The sequence below is a fragment of the Poecilia latipinna genome, unplaced genomic scaffold, assembly GCF_001443285.1.
Source record: "Poecilia latipinna isolate Pla-1442-1.1 unplaced genomic scaffold, P_latipinna-1.0 Scaffold63, whole genome shotgun sequence".
NCBI lineage: Eukaryota > Metazoa > Chordata > Actinopteri > Cyprinodontiformes > Poeciliidae > Poecilia > Poecilia latipinna.
Genome location: NW_015112679.1, coordinates 165,753 through 176,916, shown reverse-complemented (window position 1 = coordinate 176,916; position 11,164 = coordinate 165,753). Strand labels below are relative to the sequence as shown.

The following is an 11,164-nucleotide window of genomic DNA, read 5'->3' as shown; positions in this document are numbered from 1 at the left end:
TATTTGTCGATACTTTAATAACACATTTGCATTTCCTTAAAAGAATTTACAAAAACGTCATTTGAGAGCAAATTGGGTTAAACAATGCAAAAATGAAACGATATTTCAAGAAGTAACCTGAAACTTTAGCCCAGCTGATGGACCAACCGATGCTCGGGGAGATTCTTTAGGATCTGCTGTTTAATAAAAACCGTCTGAGCTCTTAAAGGAACAGTCGGATTTATGCCGAGACCAGTTTACACACAGGTGGACTCAGTCTAGCCGTTTGATTGTTGGTATCATAAAATATCTGCTGGAATTGGTGAGTCTGTTGTCTGAATAATAGTGATAATAATTCAATCTCACTCTTCTGATTTATTTTTTTTTGTTCCACACTGTCAAACTGTTTCCAGTTTACTCCAAAGATGATTTTGCAATAACTTCAAGCAGATTGTGTAATATTGGAAAAGGAACTTGAATGCATTCGCCATCAGATAAACAGGTGTGCCTGAAGTGGGGTGTCGAGCGGTGTGTCATATAATCCATCAATAATGTCAGAAATCCGTCATTGTTCCTTTGTTTACCTTTTCACTGGCAGAGATTCAACATTGCAACACATCGAATCTTTTTTCTTTTCTTTTTTTTTTTACAGTCATGTCATAGCATTTTTTTGGCAGTGGGAGCTTTAGAGAAAAGACTCCTGTTTTGGGAGTGTCCTATTCAAAACAACACGGCACACCTTTTGACTCAACGTAAAAGTACATCGTTTTCTGACTGCAGATGGTGGAACAGGTTGGAAAATATTGCATCAACTTCAGGTTAAACAAAGATCATTAGCTTTTTATGTCGCTACTCATCTTTCGGATGCTTTGATACGATTTCAAGGGATTGGGTTGGTCTTGCATTTCTTCCGTTTATCCACATAAGTACGCTGAAACAGGGTTGGGGATGTTTTTTTTAATGTATTCTTCTGTGATGCGGTTTTCTGTGAAAACGTGAATGTCTTCTTATGATTAGATCATCCCACAAGTCACAAACTAACCCCATTTCTAAGGCTTTGGGACTCAAACAAACTGCAGCGAGAGCCACAGAAACCTCGGAGCCGTTACCAATGGCTGACCTAACACGATTACTCCAAGACGGGTTCAACGGGTCGTCCAGAAGACACAAAAAACTCAAGAAAAGGGTTTAGTAAAATATTCTGTGGACCAACGAGACAAAGTTGGGACTTCTTGGTAAAACCTAACAGCAGATTCCTTCCAGAGAATCACGCTGCCAATCAAACATGGCGATGGTAGTTCTGCAATAACAGGACGACTTGCAAAAATTCTGCTGCCAAATGCAAAGTTCTGGTGGAGAACGTCTGGCCATCATTGTTCTTTGGGCTGTGCAGCAAGACGGTGATACAAAGCACAACAACAACAAAAAATAAACTGATTTTAAAGACTTATCACCAGTCACTGCTTGATGGGAGTTGTCAATAAGGGTTGGAACAACCAGGCTTAGGTAAAACCATAAGTAATCCGTAAGGGTGGTGATTTTTGTTCAGGCTTCTGTGATTGATGCCTCAGAACCTCTACAGAGATGAGAAATCCTATACAAGAGGCAAGAAGCTATTTATCATCCATAGCTTTCAGATATTTACTTTCCTACTTCTTCTTTTTCAATTTCCAACTGTTTAGCACCACACAGTTGGCTTTTAATTTGTTGTAGAGTGATTAAGAAACTCCTGGAAATCTTTCAAGTGTTTTCTGAGGCTAAGCGGCGACATCAGGCGAAACTCCAAACATCGAATGTTTGTAATAAACTAAACCGCACAGAGTCTTTGATGGTGTGCTTCTTCTTTTTTTATTTTTATGTAGCTCACATAGGGTGTACGTATTCAGTAGCAATGCGAATAACCTTAACTTTTCACTCACTACAGCACCAGGTTTAAAATCCAGACTGGTAAATTAAGACATGAACTCATAATGACCTCCTGTCTCCTGAGTTTCTTTGGTACATCTTGACCTGCCTTTTCTTCCAGAGTTAGCTAGGCAAGCATGTTGTGTTTTCCCCAGAGAAATACATAAACTTATAGGTTTTCATATGACCAATACATTTCTCTTTATTTAACTCATAGTTTTAAATTACAGACCTATTAGCAGCAATTTGCAAACGATGACTTTTAGGTCAAGGCTAACATAGAAGCTAGCATGCTGCTACTGGAGCTCCAAGCTAAAACCTACAATCAAACTGGAGCACCAATAAGTCTTTTAGTAATATGTAAATGTGAGTTTTTTCAACAAAAAATGAAACACTAAAAGTATGCTGTGTGTCTGTGTCATTAGAAAGACAATACAGCACTCTAATTATGACTTCTTAATTAGCAGGTTTTCAAATTGTGACAAAATTATTGCATTGTGTGTGTTAAAAGATGAATCTGCTAAGCCGTGAAGAAAAATGTACTGAATCAGTCACTGTGACATCATCCGAGTATTTCCTATCAAACTGAGAGGAAGACCGCTCCCTGTCACAAAGTGTGATATTTGTATGGTAGTGTGTGACTAATGTGTGGGCTTTTTTCCACAGGTCTGAGTTTGGGTGTCACAGTAGGAGGGCCGTGGTGAGAACAATTACCTTAAAGATTTCATTCCATTCAGCAGCTTCATCACTGTCAACTTTAATATTACCTTAGACAAGCAGAGGCCTGTTTATTAAATCCTTTTTTTTTTAAATAAAAGAACATGTTATTTCCCTCTTGGACGTATTAATAAATGAAAAATTATATTACGCACAATGACAGACATTTGATTATAATCATTTACAGAATCTGCCGTAATGGTCAGTGCCCAGAAGCGAGGAGATTGGTTTTTCATTGACTCACGAGGAAAAATGACAGCTTCTAGTAGACGTCTTCACAAAAAAATGTAACTACTTTGGGTTTTTACTGGAGTCATTATGTGACATGCGGATTCGGTTCACTTTAAAAACAGGAAATGAACGTGTTTTATTTATTTACACCTTTGGATGATAGATGAATAAATATACGTCAGCTTGATGTGCAAGTCCTGGACAGATATTGGACTGTTCAGCTTGGCAGGATTGGTGGAGTTAACTTAGTTAACTAGTTAATGTGGTCACTTTCACTTGTCTAAACATATTTTGGATCGTGGCCTGAAACCTAAACCTTTGACTCATTCTATGGTCAAACATTTCTCTTGACTACATTTTTTTCTCGTCAAACTTGATGGAGCGGGGTCTTCTTTCCTGATCGTCACATTCTCAGTCCTTTCTTCACGGTGGACACGTCCTTTCCTTTTCCTACAGATCACAGTTTACACAGAAAGCCTGAGTTTTGTTAGTTCTCAGGTTGTTTTTGAGCAAACTAACTAATGTTCTGACAGCATTTCCGATGCGAATGTTCTGACATTACCCAGCTTATGTCAGAAAAAACACAATTTTGCAATTGTGGTGTCTCCATTAAGAAACGCAATTAAAATCACACATGAGTAAGTTTGCTCACTCAATAAGTCACTAATAAACATCATCCTCCAACTACTTCCTGTCGTCTTCTTCGTGGTTTGCGCCAGTGGTAACATCTGTTTGTTGATCATGTGGCTTTTTTGATGGGGAGAAAAGTGTTTCCATTGCAGAGGATATGGCCAATTCTTTTAATTGGCGGGTTTTCCATTTAGCAAATTTATTCTTGAAATGTCAAATTGTGCAATTATACGGTGGATGGAAATTCAGCAATAGTTCAGACTTGGACAAAGTTGTGTGTTCGCATAGAACAATGATCCCAAACACACATCCAACCTGTCTTTGCAGGCCGTCAGTACTGTCCCTAAGTTGCCTCCCAAAAGCTCTGACCTCAGTCTTCTAGAAAACGTTTGGACTGTGTGAGAAAACCAATGAATCTAAGTTTGCATGTCTGATCATAAAGGTGGTAGAAACATGACAGGATCGACTGATAAAAGTATTTACACCAAGTACTAGTGGAGTGCTGTGTTTAGACCTGTCCAGGGTGTTCACCTGCTAGACTGGCCTTTGATTAAGACAAGATGAAGGAACCACATTCCTAGCCTTTAACGAGAAGAAGAAAAACGTGTTCACAAAGAACGTGGCTGTGGCTGCAATGACAATGACACTGTCACGACAGAGACAGAGACAGTTAACTTGGATACACTGAAAGTGAAAATATACACAGATATAGTGGAACGCTGCTGTAAAAGATGAACAGAAAAACATAACTTTATAATGGTGATAATTCAACATAAGTCGCAGGAAAACCTCAGACACTACGCTCCATTCTTTAAAACAAGAAACACGTGTGACTAAAGGAAACCTGACTTCTTAAGAAATCTGCACAAGTGAACAAATGTTTTCTGCAATCTGACACAGAATCACACTGATTTTTTCTTTTAATGAAGATACTGACTGACTGACCTCCTGCTCTGTCATCAGAGAAAACTCAGAAAAATCAGGTTTCTTAATAAAAACAACAGCACTGTGTTTCTGTTCATGTGAACTGTGTAAGTGGCTGCTTGTTTCCATTCCTGAGTGATTTCTAATGTTGCTTTTAGAGTAGCACAGAGAAGGGTGTGTACTCGCAGTGCAGCCAAGTATTTAAAGGAGCCAAAGTGTTGGTTCGCTGCAAACAGCTTGTTTCTCCCTCCGGTCCGCATTGTTACGTTTCTGCTCCGAATGAACTGAGTGAGTTTCTCCGTCTTTGTTCAGCTCCACTGCTAAACTTTTATCACGTACTGTATTTGATCAGATGTCTAATCTAGAGTTGGCTCAGATTCACTTAGAGGCACTAATGTGCTTAAAAGTGAATTTCATGGCCAGCATGACTTTATTATTGCCTTTTTTATATGCTGATGTATTGCTTTAACTATACATTACTCTGTACATTGGTGTTTGTGCTTTTACGTTGCCGTTTTTGTTTGATTTGATGCGATTTTCTGAAATGAACTCCCATCCTTTATTCACATTTGTGCAATGCGGCCACAGAGGGTATTTAAAGTGAACTTTGCTTCACAGAGAAAGAAGTCTTAGCAGGCCCTGTCTAAATGCCCTTTATTCAGCGGGGGCCGCTATGTGGTTGGCATATATGCTCCTCAAGCCAAACGGGTCACGGGTGCACGATGTTTGTGGGAAAATAATCTGACTTTTGTTAACAGCAGCACAACAGGACAACTGCTGATGGTGGTGAGAGAACAAAAAAAGTATTTTTTTTTTATCTCAGGATCAGTTCAAGATGACTTTATTTACTTCATTCATTTACAGTTTAAACATTTTTCTTTGAAAGAAAAGGAATAGAAGGATGGAAAAAAAAACCTAATGTGATCTAACCCTTCTCTTAAAAAGTCAATTTATTGAAACATAAGCAACTAGATATCAATTAACCAAACATAGATATTTCTATAAACAATTTAGTGACATATAAGAGGAGCTACATGAGGTAGCTGCTGTCACGTGTTTCATCATGATGGTGATGGGTTCAGGGGAACATGCGGGGCTCAGATGGGTTTATGAACGTCTTGCTGCTCGTTCATAAAAATCAAAAAAGTTATTTTTTGATTCTCAGCCTCTCAGTTTTGGTGGACAGCCTAAACTTTCAAGCTGCCAGGTCCTGAGGCTGTATTGGCCTTCCTACTCCATCTGAGAGGTGTTAAAAGTTTGACAGAATTATTGATGATTTATAACCAAACTTTTTTATAACCCACTCTGACCTGCCTGCTGTGTTGGTCTCAAGCAAACCTCTGGTGCCTTCACAGAAACATTTTTTTAAAGCAAATATAAAAACATTCTTTTGACTTTCATGTCCTGTTTTGTGTGGGTCTGTCAAATAAAATCTCAGTGGGTTAAAGCTTGAGATGTGGCCAAATTCAAATGCTTAAAAAAGAAAGAGTGGGTGAATGATTTTGCAAGGCAACTCTGTAAACATTTATTTCTACAGTGGCATCTGTGTAGCCTGGTAAAATCCAACACCTTTTTCTACGCTTTGTTTCAGACAGATGGTCTGGACTTTAGCTATTCAGATACATGAAATTTGTTGAAGTTTTACATTTTTCCCAGTCAAAGCGCAGCCAACACCGACTGAACGACTTAATTCTCTTCTCCCGGTGCCATCGCTGAAACTACCAGCAGGATACAAACCTAGAACAGCACAAAAGATCAATGACATCTTCTTGTTCGCTGGCTGTTGAAATTCAGCTTGAGAAATCGATTTCAATGGGAGAAATCCCAGATGGAGCACTGAAAGGAGATGAGAATCCAGCTGGAAAGGAAGGCAGTGGTTTAATTTCTTTTTATCTCCTAATACTGATTCAAAGGTCCTTCAGAAACAATGTCAACGCGAAACGTGGCGTAGGTCAGCAGAGAACGCGTTTTTCCTGGACCTTCATTGCAGCTGGGTTCCTTTATGTTATTTGGGACTTAACATCAATTTGTCTTTTCAGAAAGTTTCGTGAATGCAGCCTGATTAGACTGAGAGCAGGTGACTCATTCGCTGCAGAATGGTACATTTTATTTTTTTTTTAAACTTAAAAACAGTGCCACTGTCCTTGTCCTGCAAGGCCCGCTCACTGGCTGCCTTTGATTAGATTTCAAAGCGTATCACCGCCTCTTATGTCGAAAAATCAGCCAGCTGCTCCGGTACGCTGTCAAACCATCAGTGGAGAGACCAGGGTGGGGTTATGCTGAGCCGTGAGCGCTGCTGCAGTCACGCTGCCCTTCATATGGTTTTGATTAAGGCTTTTTCCTTTAGCTTATGGTCCAGGTTGTATTTTCTAGCTGTCCTTATTAAAATCTAATGCCACCTTATGATTGTGATTTGGCCACACAGACCCACAACTCCGACAGATGCACAAATGATTCATGATAATTCCTGCAAAAGAAAAAAATCTGGTTTCTATAAAGGAAGAAGGAGTGAGTGAGAATATGCTCAGGCAACTCATACGCACAATCTTTAACTGATTTAAGCTTCGTGTGGTTCAGTAGAAGCAGAAGAGGAGAAAAAAAAGTTGGGAAGTGTAACTTTTCTTGATTACGTATCTGTTTAATTATTTCTGGATGCTACGAATATCTGCAACAGTAGGGTGTAGAGATAGAAGCTCGGGGGGCTTTTGGAGCACCTTGAAAGGGAATTTATTACGGGAACAAGTGTTTGGAGATTATTTTGTTTTTCTGGCACCAGATGATAGTTGTCTCTTGCGTCACTCTGAGCACCAAAAGCCTGCCGCAGACCGATGTATCACGCTCCATCGATACGTCTGTCGCTCTCTGTTGATCGTCTCCACGCGAGGCATCAGGACCTAATAGACAGGCTGCGTGCTGCAGATAAGGCAGAGGTCGCTGTTATTTGTTGCTCACCCCGATGTCTCCTTTTTGCCTCGCAATATAAGTTAAGCAAATTTAAAATCCACATGGCCACACAAACAACTGATTGCAGTTTTCATTCACGTCTCAGCTGTCAATAGGCACAAGAGGTAAGGATGGACAGTCAACGAGGAATGGCTCACTAATGCCAGGTTGACCACCATTTCTCCTTCACAGCCGTCTTTGAGAACATGGATTCAACAAGGTTTAATTAAGATTTTGGTCCATAACACCAAACGGGATCATCTATTGCACTGTATCCCAAATGATCCTCTATTGGATTGACACTGGAGTTGAGTAATATCGTTTCCATGTTCAAGAACCAACCTGAGATCATTTAGACTGGAAGCAGCCGTCAGAGGACGGGTCGACACAACCTCCGGACTGAACGAGATGAATCTACGTTTTCATGTTGGTCACACCAGATTCTGAGCAGCAACATCACATAGTTGTTGAAGCTCAACTATGTGTTTTTCCTCCAATCTGTTTTTGTCAATTCTGATGAGCCTTTAAGAAGTGTGACCTATTTCATGCTCTTAAATAACAACAGTACCACCGGTTCCTCTGCTGCTGTAGCCCGTCTGCTCGCAGCTTTACTCTACTACTGCGTCTCTTTGACAACCTCACGACTGTCATCACGTAGTAACAGCTCCATATCAGAGGAATAGAGATGATTTTCCACTGGATTACATCATCAGTCATTTTACAAGGACTGCTGATTAACCTCATTTGTCCATTAAAAGTGTCAACTTTGCATAAAAGTGTCATTACTTACAAAATAACACAAAGTTGGTGCTTTTAATGGCCTTTTAATGCAACTCTGCATTAAAAGTGTCATTATTTACCGAATGACACTTCATAACAACAGTAATAAACATTCATAAAGACTCCTTCATGTTCATGACAGGTGTTATGTCATGATTATGACAGTGACATGTCAGTCTTATGCACACCCCTTCAAATAAAGGGTTACCAAAAAGCACCTTGTTGCCACAGTTCTGCATCATAACAACTGTTTGAAAGTAAAAAGTGAGCAGAAACTCTTCTAGCTGCATAACATCCCAGACCAGAGGGATTAATAATATTGTCTGTAAGTCCAAAGACAGTTGTGCAAAAGAGATCAGTAGATATATTTAGACCAGCCCTGTCTGGTACCAGCAGCAATGCCAAGTTCAAAGTTTCTTCAATCCTCTTACTTCCACATTCTGATCCTCAGTGAGAACGTCAGCTGGTTGTCTTCAGCACGTCTGGATGCGCTGAGTTGCAGCCATGTGGCTGTCTGGTTCGCTGTTTACGTTAACCAGCTGAACAGATGTACCTCATAAAAGAGCGACTGAAACGTACATATGGGATGAATACTGATGAGTTGGTGAACAAACAAAATCAAGAGGGAATTAATATTCTGAAAGGAACGGTAGCATAAAGTTTAACTTCAGTGTTTTATTTAAAAATGTTCATGCTTCAGAAACTAAGTTAAAATTATCCCCTGAATGAAATGATTCAACACTTGTATTTCAGTGTGGATTAATGTGGAGTTGTTTCAGGATTTTCTTTTTTCTACATTTTACAGCCACTGGGTTCCTGTAGCATATTATCTTGGAGTAAAACATATTCGATATTACAGCTCTTAAGTGGTGCAGTAGTTTTACCAACATGACAGGCCGCCAGGTTATTTTGACATGTAATTTGCATTTAAAGCAGAACAAGATTTAAGTTTTTTTTTTTTAATTATGTTTTCTTTTTGTGTAAGACAGATGAAAGGTGTGAGATTAGGTTTCATGAACCCACACTGTTGTCAATGAAACTTAGGGAAGGGGTTTTGTGTCCAAAAATGTTTCCACTTCACTTAAAGAACAAAGGTACCAAAGCAGATATATTTAAATTCCTCTCATTCATTGAAGAGTACCTTAACTTCACATTCAGTAAAAATGTGCCTCTAATTTCCTATTGTCAGTAAAGGTGCACAACATCATTGTCATAAGAACTGTTTATGTTCCAGTAAAACTGTGTTTAAATAGAAAGGCCACACCCATTCACTGTTAAAAATACCATTGGATTTCAGGCTTATTTCATGCTGGTACGAACATGTTCATAATGACATGTTGAACTCAAGACTTACTCTGACCGAATCTGGAGATGTGAGCTTGGTTTGTGAAGTTAGAGGCATGAAACTGTGCAGAGGTTTGCCTGCTTAACTAATGAAGAAGCGACAAACCAATTCGCCTCGCACGTCAGTGAAGAGAATCTTATAAAACTATTAATCTTTTGCTTTCCACTTGACATCATATTACCATCAAAATAATTCAGTTTAACTGTTCCAACCATTTCAATGATATATAGAAACCAGTGCCAAGGCATTTCCAGTGGTTTTTATGACAAGTTGACCCAGTCATAAAGGTCATGAAGCTTTATGACCCGTTCGTTCATAAACCTTTATGAACGAACGGGTCAATCTCAGGAGCTCAGTGAATTCAGCGACAGGGTGCTGCCTGAGCAATATGTCCAGACATGAAATCCACTCACTGCTAAATATTTCACAGTCAACTGCGAATGGCGTTATAACAAAGTGATGGGTGATAACAGCGACTCAGCTACAGGGTGGTATGGCAAAAACGACAGGGTAGGGTGAACGGACACCAACTTTCTGCCGTTTCTAAAGAACCTCTAGATTTCATGTGCATTCAGATCACCTCTAGAAGAGCACATAGAGGGATACTGACAGCTAGCCTCATATTTCCAGGTGGTGCAAAGTTTCAGATGCGATGGTGTAAAGCTCAATGCCACTGGACCGTAGAACAGGGGTGACATGTTCTGTTAAGTGAATTATGCTATCTCTGTCAAAGGAAAAAGTCTGGGTTTGGCACTTTTCAGAAGAACAGCCCTTGTATGGCTGCTTGGTGTAACAGGGTAAACATTGATGTAGATGGTGTGAGGCTGTTTTCCTAGGGTTGGGCTGCGCCTTTTCATTCCAATGAGCATTAAATGGTCCTGCACACCAAGAGAGTTTGACCAATTAAATGTTTCTAACTTTGGATGACCAGCTTCTGTTTCAACATTACTGTAAAATAGTTCACAAAGCAGGGACATAGATGAGCTTGACTGATCCACACAGAATCCATATTTCAACCCAGTTAAGTCTCCTTGTGATGAATTACATAACCTTTGTCATGAATTGCTTGACCTTTTGGAAGACTTACTCTGAAAACATGAAGCAGCTGCTGCTGTATGGGGTGAACCAAAGGTGCATTAACCCCGTGATTCTAGTATAGGATGTTACTCGAGGTCACAAGTGTTCGAAAACAGGAGAGCAGATGAATTTGGTGATATAGCACGTCTAAAAGTACGAAACGTCTGACACTGATAGTTCCAGTCCTCTTACCAGAGACAATCTCCATCAGATTTTGAGGGATCCCAATGTGAGTCTATAGTGTCTCCACTGGTTTTTGTGGTCTTATCCCAATGGGACACGCCTGGAAAACCATTCAAAGGGAGGCACCTGAAATACTTCTGCTGTAGAGCAGTAGCTTTACTCCAGGCTCACGGTATCTCTCGGGGTTTGGGTTAGCCACGTGTCATGTTCTTATGGTCACCAAAGGTGAAGTTTGGAAAGTAGATGGACGAGTAAAGGGTTTCGTTTTCAGCTCATCGCTCCATCGCTAGGGACGACAGTGGCGAATGTGGTAGGAATTCGTCCTGCAATTGGTGGGTTGCCCAGTTGTTGTGTCCTTGTTCATGTGGACACAACAACAGGGGTGCCAGGGGTGCCAGCCTCACCCATATATATATATATATATATATATATATATATATATATATATAT

The 11,164-nt window shown here is 39.9% G+C and overlaps 1 protein-coding gene across 1 annotated transcript in view; it reads left to right on the top strand.

Annotated features, from left to right (window-relative positions):
* The first annotated feature begins 4,603 nt into the window (after positions 1-4,603).
* LOC106963192 (protein-glutamine gamma-glutamyltransferase K-like) overlaps positions 4,604-11,164 on the top strand; it is a 36,140-nt gene continuing 29,579 nt past the window's right edge. Inside the window, exon 1 of the mRNA XM_015057973.1 lies at positions 4,604-4,674. The gene's annotated coding sequence lies outside the window, so the exon portion shown is untranslated. The remainder of the gene's footprint in view (positions 4,675-11,164) is intronic.